The sequence below is a fragment of the Mirounga angustirostris genome, unplaced genomic scaffold (genome assembly GCF_029215605.1).
Source record: "Mirounga angustirostris isolate CCGP_5_RB_7025 unplaced genomic scaffold, mMirAng1.0.hap1 SCAF_8, whole genome shotgun sequence".
Lineage (NCBI taxonomy): Eukaryota > Metazoa > Chordata > Mammalia > Carnivora > Phocidae > Mirounga > Mirounga angustirostris.
The window spans coordinates 45,187,358-45,199,550 of NW_026991716.1; the positions used below are offsets into that span (position 1 = coordinate 45,187,358).

General features: G+C 37.4%; 1 pseudogene; it reads left to right on the plus strand.

The window, feature by feature from the left end:
• The first annotated feature begins 9,764 nt into the window (after positions 1 to 9,764).
• Positions 9,765 to 10,354, plus strand: LOC123837310 (mediator of RNA polymerase II transcription subunit 28-like; annotated as a pseudogene).
• The last annotated feature ends 1,839 nt before the right edge of the window (positions 10,355 to 12,193 follow it).

Below are 12,193 nucleotides of genomic sequence, written 5' to 3' on the forward strand. Positions count from 1 at the left end.
ATTCTCCAGAATAGATCACATCCTAGGTCACAAATCAGGTCTCAACTGGTACCAAAAGATTGGGACCATCCCCTGCATATTTTTGGACCACAATGCTTTGAAACTAGAACTGAATCACAAGAGGAAAGTCAGAAAGAACTCAACTACATGGAGGCTAAAGAGCATTCCACTAAAGAATGAATGGGTCAACCAGTAAATTAAAGAAGAATTTTAAAAAATCCATGGAAACAAATGAAAATGAAAACATAACTGTTCAAAATCTTTGGGATTCAGCAAAGGCAGTCCGAAGAGGAAAGGATATAGCAATACAAGCCTTTCTCAAGAAACAAGAAAGGTCTCAAATACAAAACGTAACCCTACACCTAAAGGAGCTGGAGAAAGAACAGCAAATAAAGCCTAAACCCAGCAGGAGAAGATAAATAATAAAGATCAGAGCAGAAATCAATGAAATAGAAACCAAAAGAACAGTAGAGCAGATCAACGAACCTAGGAGAGGTTCTTTCAAAGTTTTAATAAGATTGATAAACCCCTGGCCAGACTTATCAAAAAGAAAAGAGAAATGACCCAAATCAACAAAATCATGAATGAAAGAGGAGAGATCACAACCAACAATAAAGAAATACAAACAATTATAAGAACATATTATGAGCAACTATATGCCAGCAAATTAGATAATCTGGAAAAAATGGATGCATTCCTAGAGATGTATCAACTACCAAAACTGAACCAGGAAGAAATAGAAAACCGGAACAGACCCATAACCATTAAGGAAATTGAAGCATTAATCAAAAATCTCCCAACAAACAAAAGCCCAGGGCCAGATGGCTTCCCAGGGGAATTCTACCAAACATTTCAAGAGGAATTAATACCTATTCTTCTGAAACTGTTCCAAAAAATAGAAATGGAAGGAAAACTTCCAAACTCATTTTATGAGGCCAGCATTACCTTGATCCCAAAATCAGACAAAGACCCCATCAAAAAGGAGAATTACAGACCAATATCCTTGATGAACATGGTTGCAAAAATTCTCACCAAAATACTAGCCAATAGGATCCAACAGTACATTAAAACGATTATTCACCACGACCAAGTGGGATTTATTCCTCGGCTGCAAGGCTGGTTCAATCAATCTATGTGATACAATACATTAATAAAAGAAAGAACAAGAACCATATGATCCTCTCAAGAGATGCAGAAAAAGCATTTGACAAAGTACAGCATCCTTTCTTGATTAACTCTTCAAGTATAGGGATAGAGGGTACATACATCAATATCATAAAAGCCATCTATGAAAAACCCACAGCGAATATCATTCTCAATGGGGAAAAACTGAGAGCTTTCCCCCTAAGGAGAGGGACACTGCAGGGATGTCCACTATTACCACTGCTATTCAACATAGTATTAGAAGTCCTAGCCACAGCAATCAGACAACAAAAAGAAATCAAAGGCATCGAAATCAGCAAAGAAGAAGTCAAACTCTCACTGTCTGCTGATGATATGATACTTTATGTGGAAAACCCCAAAGACTCCACCCCAAAACTGCTAGAACTCATACAGGAATTCAGTAAAGTGGCAGGACATAAAATCAATGCACAGAAATCAGTGGCATTCCTATACACAAACCGCAAGACAGAAGAAAGAGAAATTAAGGAGTCAATCCCATTGACAATTGCACCCAAAACCATAAGATACCTAGGAATAAATCTAACCAAAGAGGCAAAGAATCTGGACTCAGGAAACTATAAAATACTCATGAAAGAAATTGAGGAAGACACAAAGAAATGGAAAAACGTTCCATGCTCATGGATTGGAAGAACAAATATTGTGAAGATGTCAATGCTCCCTAGAGCAAACTACACATTCAATGCAATCCCCATCATAATACCATCCATTTTTTTCAAAGAAATGGAAAAAATAATCCTAAAATTTGTATGGAACCAGAAAAGACCCCGAATAGGCAGAGGAATGTTGAAAAGCAAAGCTGGCGGCATCACAATTCCAGACTTCCAGCTCTATGACAAAGCTGTCATCATCAAGACAGTATGGTACTGGCACAAAAACAGACACATAGATCAGTGGAACAGAATAGAGAGCCCAGAAATGGACCCTCAACTCTATGGTCAACTCACCTTGACAAAGCAGGAAAGAATGTCCAATGGAAAAAAGACAGTCTCTTCAACAAATGGTGTTGGGAAAATTGGACAGCCACATGCAGAAGAATGAAACTGGACCATTTCCTTACACCACACACAAAAATAGACTCCAAATGGTTGAAAGACCTCAATGTGAGACAGGAGTCCATCAAAATCATAGAGGAGAACACAGGCAGCAACCTCTTCGACCTCAGCCACAGCAACTTCTTCCTAGAAACATCGCCAAAGGCAAGGGAAGCAAGGGCAAAAATGAACTATTGGGACTTCATCAAGATAAAAAGCTTTTGCACAGCAAAAGAAACAGTCCACAAAACCAAAAGACAACGGACAGAATGGGAGAAGATATTTGCAAATGACATATCAGATAAAGGGCTAGTATCCAAAATCTATAAAGAACTCATCAAACTCAACACCCAAAGAACAAATGATCGAATCAAGAAATGGGCAGAATACATGAACAGCCATTCTTCCAAAGAAGACATCCAAATGGCCAACAGACTCATGAAAAAGTGCTCAACATCGCTCAGCAGCAGGGAAATCCAAATCAAAACCTCAAAGAGATATCCCCTCACACCAGTCAGAATGGCTAAAATTAATAAGTCAGGAAATGACAGATGTTGGCAAGGATGTGGGGAAAGGGGAACCTTCCTACAGTGTTAGTGGGAATGCAAGTTGGTGCAGCCACTCTTGAAAACAGTATGGAGGTTCCTCAAAAAGTTGAAAATAGAGCTACCCTACAACCCAGCAATTGCACTACTAGGTATTTCCCAAAGATACAAATGTAATGATGCAAAGGGGTACATGCATCCTAATGTTTATCGCAGCAATGTCCACAATAGCCAAACTATGGACAGAGCCAAGATATCCATTGACAGATGAATGGATAACGAAGATGTGGTATATACATAAAATGGAATATTATACAGCCATCAAAAGGAATGAAATCTTGCCATTTGCAACGACGTGGATGGAACTGGAGGGTACTATTCTGAGCGAAATAAGTCAATCAGAGAAAGACATGTATTATATGATCTCACTGATATGAGGAATTCTTATTTCCAGGAAACAAACTGAGGGTTGCTGGAGTGGTGGGGGATGGGAGGGATGGGGTGGCTGGGTGATAGACATTGGGGAGGGTATGTGCTATGGTGAGCGCTGTGAATTGTGTAAGACTATTAAATCACAGACCTGTACCTCTGAAACAAATAATACATTATAGTTAAAAAAAAAAAAAAGAAGATGATAGTAGGAAGGGAAAAATGAAGGGGGGAAATCGGAGGGGGAGATGAAGAATGAGAGACTATGGACTCTGAGAAACAAACTGAGGATTCTAGAGTGGAGGGGGGTGGGGGAATGGGTTAGTCTGGTGATGAATATTAAAGAGGTTACATATTGAATGGAGCACTGGGTGTTATACGCAAACAATGAATCATGGAACACTACATCAAAAACTAATGATGTAATGTATGGTGATTAACATAACATAATAAATATTTTAAAAAATAGGAAAAAATAAAAACATTTTAAATCAAACTCATCATCAAGAAAATGAATAGGGAAGCATATATTGGGAGAAGCATATTCATAAAACATGCATCTAATGACAGTATTATCCAAGATACATAAAATGAACTTAAAATTAAAAAAAAAAGACAACATTCCAACTTTAAAAGAGGTAAAAATGTGAACAGACATTTCCCAAATAAGATTGTGTTGTGTGTGTGTGTGTGTGTGTGTATGTGTCTGTGTGTATAATATATATATTTGGTCAGCACATGAAAAAGTGCTTAATTTCAGTAACCATCAAGAGAGTGAAAAATAAAACCACAATGAGAAACTATTACTATTACATTAACATCAAACATTAGCGAAATTGTGGAGAAACTGATTCTCACAGTGTTAGTGGATTACAACCATTTTGAAAAAAAGATCTGGCAGTTTCTTATGAAACTAAACCTACATCTACCCTGTGACCCATCAATTCTAATCTAATATATTTATCCAAGATAACTGAAAATATATGATGATGAAAAGGCTTGTACAGGAATGTAAAAACTTGAAATATGCCAGGAATCGTCATAAATTGGAATGCTACTTAGAAATAAAATTTACAAACTCTGCTACATACAATACTCAAAAAGCATCATGGTGTTAAAAGAATTCTTCCATAAATGAGTGTGTATTGTGTGATTCCATCCATATGAAGAAATATACAAACAAGTTAATCTATAGTGAATAAAAATTACATGAGTAGTTGCTTCTGAAGTAGAAGTAGGGGAAATAGAAGGGACATGGGGAAAATTTCTGGGATGATATTTCTATATGTTAATAATAGTTTGGGTTACACAGATGTATTTGTAAAAATCCTCAAAAACCTGCAAAATACTTTGAAATGCATCAAGTATAACTTGGAGTAATGCATGGATAGAAGGATGGCTATGTGGATGGATACATGGTAAAACATATGTAGAAAAATGTTAATGATAAAATCTAGGTGCTGTGTATATGGGCATTTTCTGTGAAATTCTTCAATTTTACTGTTTATTTGAAAAATTACATGATTAAAAAATAAAATAACTTCTTAATGTTGTCTATTTTGTTTATCAGTAATTTCTCCTGAAGTCATTAAATACTTATATTTACATTTATATTACATGGTGAAGAACAGGACTACAAAAAGAGTACAATTTTTTTTTTAATTTTCTTAAATTAAGATTGCTTATAATACGTTTTATAATTTATGGTAGTACTGTGTGTGCAGTTATGTAATTTTCTAGAGTTACACTTAAATCCCAGGTGCAAACATGGAAATTTGCACAGTTGAATATATTGTGTTTGTAGCTTCATGAGAAAGATACACAGTTGGCGCTCTTTAAATGTAAGTGTCAGAAGCTGGAAGTGGATTTGATATGTTTACTAAGGCCTTATCCATTTTCTTTGCTTTTTTTCAAGTTTTTTATTTACTTTTATTTTTTTAAAGATTTTATTTATTTATTTGACAGAGAGAGAGAGAGACAGTGAGAGAGGGAATACAAGCAAGGGGAGTGGGAGAAGGAGAAGCAGGCTTCCCGCTGAGCAGGGAGCCCCATGCGGGGCTCGATCCCAGGACCCTGGCATCATGACCTGAGTCGAAGGCAGACGCTTAACCAACTGAGCCACCCAGGTGCCCCAAGGCCTTATCCGTTTTCAACTGGAACTAAAAGAAAAATTGCACTGGAAAGGTATGGAGCAGAAGGCTTGAGTCCTATTTCTGGAGTGGCTGAAAGAAGGAAACAGTGCCGGGTGAAGGCTGAAACATCATTTTCTTAGGCTGATTCGCTTTTAAGGAAAGTCATGCTTTGCTAAAGATAGCTACTATGAATAAATAGAAATGTTGAATCAGAACATGCAGAGTTCATTGTATTTAATACTTGGACATATTTAATTTTGTCATCATTTAACTTCTAAATCTGTATGGTTCTGGCTTTGATAGTATTTTATAGTTTTGTTTTGGCTTTTTTTTTTTTTCTTTTTAGTGACAAAAAGTAATATAACTTAGATGAAATTTAGTGAATGGTTGATACCATTCCAAGGTTACCAGGCTTCATTAGCTTACACACTGAAATACTTGAATTTTCCATGTTTTATTTGTGGAAGATGTTAACAGTACATAGCAAGGAGTCTGTATTTTTAGAAACAAGAAAAAGTCTAGCCAGTGTGTGGAAGAGACCTCAGGGGAGGCCTCCCGGCATTTTCACTCCTTCAATCTCACACAGAGCTTCTTTTCTCCCAGCCCCAAATTTATTTTCTAAACTTCCCTCTACAGTGAAACATGATTTCCTCTGACAAAACCACTTCACCGGTGCAGGATATATTTCTGGAAATTTTTTGCAAACTGACATCCCCTATCGTGGTGCACTGAAATAAAATTCTCAGACACCAATCTGAGCAGCCGTGCAGGGCTGCCTCAGCAAGGGAGAGCAGCCACAGCTAATTCTGCACATAGCTTTTATTTTGTTTTTCTACCAGAAAAGCAAGGGCAGATGCCTCAAAACGTGGGAAAGGAGTACAAAGGGATGACAAATATCTTGAAGTGGTAAAGCAGCCTGCACTCTCCCCTATGCCTAGGCATGCAGGGAAGCAGTCATGAGACAAGGGAGGAGTGGGATGTTGGGGCTAGTAATCACCAGGTGCAGGGGAGTCTTATGAGGGCTCAAGATTGTTGAGTTCTTGCATTTCTTGGGGAGGGGTGGCGCAGAAAGAAATGGCTTTCAGTGGAAGTCCAAAGTGCAGAGGGAGAGACTGGGCTGCTGAAGAGGATTTTTGTTGCACTGTTTCTTTTTCCCTTGTGTCTTGTTGAGATCAAACCAGTGAGTACAATCAGGATGGAGTACAGTTGGGAGGGGTACATCTTGTGAACTTTATCTAGTAAGATAAGCGCTGGATAGTCCTGAAATTTTGGTTTCACAACTAAGCAAAATAAAGTGTCAAGCAAAAAAGGAACAGGAAAATAAAAAGAAAAGGCAAGAAAGAAAGAAAGAAATGTGCACAAAAAGCATGAAAACAGTGCCTTAAAGATTGGTTCTAAATCTCTCTCTCTTTTTTTAAGTGTGTCAATTGTAGAGTAATGTAAAGCCAACACCGGTCTAGGCTGAAGTGTGGAGCCAAGGACAATTATGTTTAAGTCTGGCAGGCTCTGAGGTCTTTCAACAAATAGTCTGGGAAAGGAGAATTTATTGAAGTTGATGAACTATAATATTTCCTAGAGGATAGATGACATCCATGGTCTCTTAACCGATATTTTTGTCCATTTGTAACACACACACACACACACACGCATGCATGCGTGCACACACACACACACACACGTGAAGTTAGTGCCTGAGGTTTGGCTCACCCTACAGACATTAGCAACCAAGGCAATAAAAACAATTATAAGGGGGAAAACAATCAGTATATTTGAGGAGCTTCCCCCTTATGAAAGAAAGGTAACAGCACAATATATCTAAGGAGCCAAATTAATTCAACACAAGATTAAAATAAATGGGAAAATAACCTGAGGGAAATTAAAATAATGGAAATATGAAGGAAGATGAAGCAGTTAGGAAGCATAACCACTGGAATATATTAAATATGGAAAAAAATTGAAACACATAACTCAAAGGGATAGGCTGTATAATAAAATAGACACACAAGTAACTAAAGAATGAATTAGTGATCAGATAATTTGTGAAGGAACGTTGACATAGTGTACTAGAAAAGGCGAAGAAGAAGAGAGTGAGGACAAAGCCAAGGGGTGTGGAAACTAACAATAGTGACAATATCCATCTCGGAGAAGTCATAAAGGGAGAGAAAATGTATGAAGGTGATAAAACATTTGAAAAAAGAATATCCTATGATAGAATAAAGACATAAGATCTCGGGTTTAAAGAAGTTATAACATGATATGCAGAATAGCCAAGATTTGAAACAAACACACATCCTAGAAATAACATACTGAATTTTAGCAACATTCACACCAAGAAAATATATTTTTTTAAGTTTCTAGAATGGAAAAAGATGATGAAATGCAAAAGAAATTAAGATCCCACTTATCAAAATAAACAAAAAAAGCCCATTTTTTACAGAAACCTTTATATCTAGCTAACATATAACATAAATAGAAGGCTTAAAGCTATTTTAAGTCATTAAAAAAATATCAGAATGTTAATATCAGTGAGGCTGACTTTTTTTAAAAAAGAAAAACAACTCTGGGTAGGTTTATTCTACCAGGGAGAAATTCAAGTCTAAAACAAAGCAATGAATTTGTGGAGCTAAGTACGGCTTAAAATCTTAGTAAAACTCATTTTCTAAATAAGTGATGATCACAGTTTTATTTTTTCTTAATTGAAAAAATTTTGTTTTGTATTTGTGCTTTACCAGTGATCTTACGGAAGCTGTAGACTAGATTTTAGACAAGGAAGCTTCTATAGCAGTCTGTATTTTATTTTTTTAAATTTGTTTCTTTTATTGAAATATAGTTGATGCACAATATTACATTAGTTTCAGGTATACAACATAGTGATTTGACAACTGTATACATTATGTTATGCTCACCAGAAGTGTAGTACCCTCTGTCTCCATACAATTACAATCCCATTGACTATATTCTTGTTGCTGAACATTTCATTCCCATGAATATTCATTTCATAACTGGAAACCTGTATCTCCCATGCCCCTTCATCCACTTTGCCCATCCTCAACCCTCCCCTCTGGCAACCATCATATTTTTCTCTGTATTTATGGGTCTATTTCTGCTTTTCATGTGTTTGTTATTCACTTATTTGTCTTGGTTTTTAGATTCCACATATATCTAGATATCTATCTATATCTATATCTTATTTCACTTACCATAATACCCTATAGGTCCATCCATGTTGTTGTAAATGGCAAGATCTCATCTTTTTTGATGGTTGAGTAATATTCCATTATAGGTGTGTGTGTGTGTGTGTATTATATAATGTATATAATGTGTGTGTATATATATGATGTAAGGAATTGGGAACTATAATTTTATTAAAATTAGGTAAATAAGAATCATTATAAAATAAGATAAAACATCTCCATCTCAAACAAATCTTAGGAGAGGACTGATATCTTGCTGAGGTTAGGTTGGGTTGCACTTTCCCCAAAGGCATCAAACTGTATATAGTCACCAAATATAACAAGAAAATTGTGTTCTAAAAAACATTTCCTTCAAAATGGTGTTTCAAAGTGACCCTTGCAATTAAAATTTTAACCAAAGATTGCCTAGAAGCTAGAAGGCTCAAATTCATGTCTATTGCAAGATTTAAAAATTTTTACTTTAAGAGGATATTACAAGATAAAGTAATGAATTGGTTGATCAAAAGGAGCATAACTCCTACGTACCTGCATCATTGTTCTTGCAGTATGTAAGAGTCTCATTTTCATGTTTGACTTTTTATTTTACAGAGCTCACAACTTTCAACAGGAAATTAAAAAAAGAAAGAGGTAAGGAGGGCAACCAGTCACTCAGTTTTTATAAAATGAATCTTTTCATCATTTTAAAGCTGATGTTTAATCCCTGTTGTGTTATATCTGGTAGCAATCTCCATAATGAAATGTCATATAATTTTTATAATGTTTTATCATTAAATAAGTACATTTAATTAATGCATTTCCAATGTCTTCAAAATTTTTTGCACTGTAATATTCCATGTGGTTTCATATATTGTTGAAGATAATGCTGACAAAGAGAAGAGATTTGGGTTGGAGAGGAGGAGAGAGTTGTAATCTACAGAGTTCGAGGGAAAGGAAAGGAATGATGAGAATGTCTGCCTTTGTGCTTCCAGCATTAACTAGAGGAATTGAGAAGAGTTATTACACAGATTCATGGCAAAGGACAAGGCTATTTGATTCCGATAAGCTGGCTTAATAGGAATATCCTTTAAGAGTATATATGTTCTAAAAAGTGTGCAAGACATCACTAATTTTCTTACAGATTGGAGATACAAGCAATATGTGCTAATCCTTTGTTCCTCATCTAGCCCTGGAGACCAGTAGTAAGACAGGGAATTAGAATTCCTTTAGTAAACATAGCCATCATGAATTCCTTTAGTAAACATAGCCATCATGAATCTGAAAATTAAAATAGAAAGTACCATCATTCCAGAAAAGGCAGCTCCTCTGGGTGGTATGTTCTCCAAGCAGCCACCTGGACCCCCACCTGGACTCTCCACCTGGACCCTCACCTGGACCCTCACCTTGACTCCCCACCTGGGCTCCCCAGACAGGTTTCACTGCTTCAGTTTGTGCCAGGTGCTCCAAGAACTTCTAACAGTACCTTGATGGAAGAGGTGGAGTCATCTTTTGAGGCTTGCTTTGCTTCCCTGCTGAGTCAGAACTGTACCGATGGCATGGATTAGGAAGAAATTTGAACTGGTGTTGATGAATCTATCCAGAAATTTCTGGATATTGCAATGTTTTTTCCTATGCAAAATATTGCAGTCATCTGTTCAGAAACCAGAGCCAATTATCAAACAGGATGTCTCAGAACTAAGGAGTGAATTACAATGTAAAGGTGCTGTGGTCCAGAGGCCCTGGACAAAACTGAGGTATTTGCAGCAGGTACTGGAGGACATCCAGCTGAAATCTTTCAGGGCCTCTTGGTCTACCTCGACCGGGTGTTCACTAATATCCCTTCCTCTATGAAACAAACCTGAATGAAAACTGGCCTGAAAGTGATCTGATGTGTGAGTCAGCCTAAACAGTTTTGACAACATCAGTTCATGTAGACGTGACTTTTTTTTTTTTTTTTTTTGAGAGAGAGAGAATGAGAAAGAGAGAGCACATGAGAGGGGGGAGGGTCAGAGGGAGAAGCAGACCCCCTGCCAAGCAGGGAGCCCGATGCGGGACTCGATCCAGGGTCTCCAGGATCATGACCTGAGCCGAAGGCAGTCGCTTAACCAACTGAGCCACCCAGGCGCCCCTAGACGTGACATTTTTAAAGAACTCTTTGCCAGACAGGGAGATGATTTTCATCTGATGCTCCTACCTAAAAATTCCCCCTATTTTTATAGACATTATTTTTTGAGTACTTTAGAAAATTCTTGTATCTTTGGTAAATCAAGTAAAATTTTTTTTGTCTTTAGCAAAGTTTAGACTGTTAGTGTGATGCCATTTACAGATTCCTTTTTGTGTTTTCTGTTTTATTTTTTTATGACTTTTAATCTTTTTGTGTTTCCAGTTTCAGATTCAGTTGTATGGATCTGAGGGAAAAAATTTTGTATGATCTGATCTGAGAATCAAAGGATGAGGATTTTGGTTGTAGGCCTTTTACGACAGTTGCCCATCAGTGGTAGTGTAGAAAAATGGGTAAATGTGTTGTGTTTCAAGACTTTGTACTACCACAAGAAGAATCCAGTGTAACAATGTTTGTAATACTTCCAGAGCACTCAGAATTAGGATGTTAAATAGGCCAGAAGAGGATTACAATATCCTAGGGTAGAGCAGTAATATTACAGTAGGATATTTAAACTGATGTTGACTTTTATTTGGAGTAAGTTTATATTTTGGGGGTGTTTATTTACTTTTTGGAGGAGAGGATGTAGTAGGAGGAGTGATATGCTGTATTGTGTTATGTTCTGCAATGAAGAATCAGTTCAAGTAACAGGACAGACCCTGTTCTCAGCAGCACGACCACTGAGGCTAGGGGAAATACAAGCTTGTTGTGGTTGTCTCCTTCAGTTTTGAGTTTTATTCGGTTGTGTCAAATTTGTTGTCCTTTCCCGGGGCAGAATTTTCCATTAAGAAAAGTGCTTGCTAACGGATGATATTGATTCAAGGGACTGGAGTCTCAGGGTAGGGAGTGGGCCTTAGTGTTTGTGAAGATGTTTTACCCTCTTATTTGTTATGCAGTCCAATGAGATTCTCTGTTGAACTGCTGTTGAGAAATATAGACCAGCATCGTGTCTGGCTCGCGTTGGATGAGATTTTTCTTTCTTGTTTCCAGTCTTGGCTTAGATTACATCCCTTTATTCAAAACAGACACTCCACTGTCTTCTGAGCTGGCACTATCTCTGGGACTGTGTCCTGACTCTTGCTTTCTTCAGCCTTGAAGGCCCCTCCCCACATGCATTGACATCCATTTACAGTTCTGTCTGACCTGGATGTGTCTGGTCCCTTAAGCCTCCTAACACTCTCTCGGCTGCGCTCCCAGGACACAGGACTTCCTGTCTTTCTACCAACCGTGATTGGTTCTCCCTGGGTGTGGGGGGGGAGTGGGGGAGGTGGGGCGGTGGGGGGCTGGTGTTAGTGATTTGTATTTGTCTCTTTCCCCTCATGAGCATAAAACATTGCTCCCCTCTGAATATCCTGAGACCACATATTATTTATCTTTTATACCTAATACTTACTACTCTTTTTTTTGTTTGTGTGTATGTGGAGGGGGGTACACAGCCTGAGGCCAATGAATCCCCTCAGTCAGAATGTATAGGTTAAACAGACATTTTAGAAGTTGTTTTTATTCACATTCTATGCCTTCAAGGTTGTTAACCTGGTCC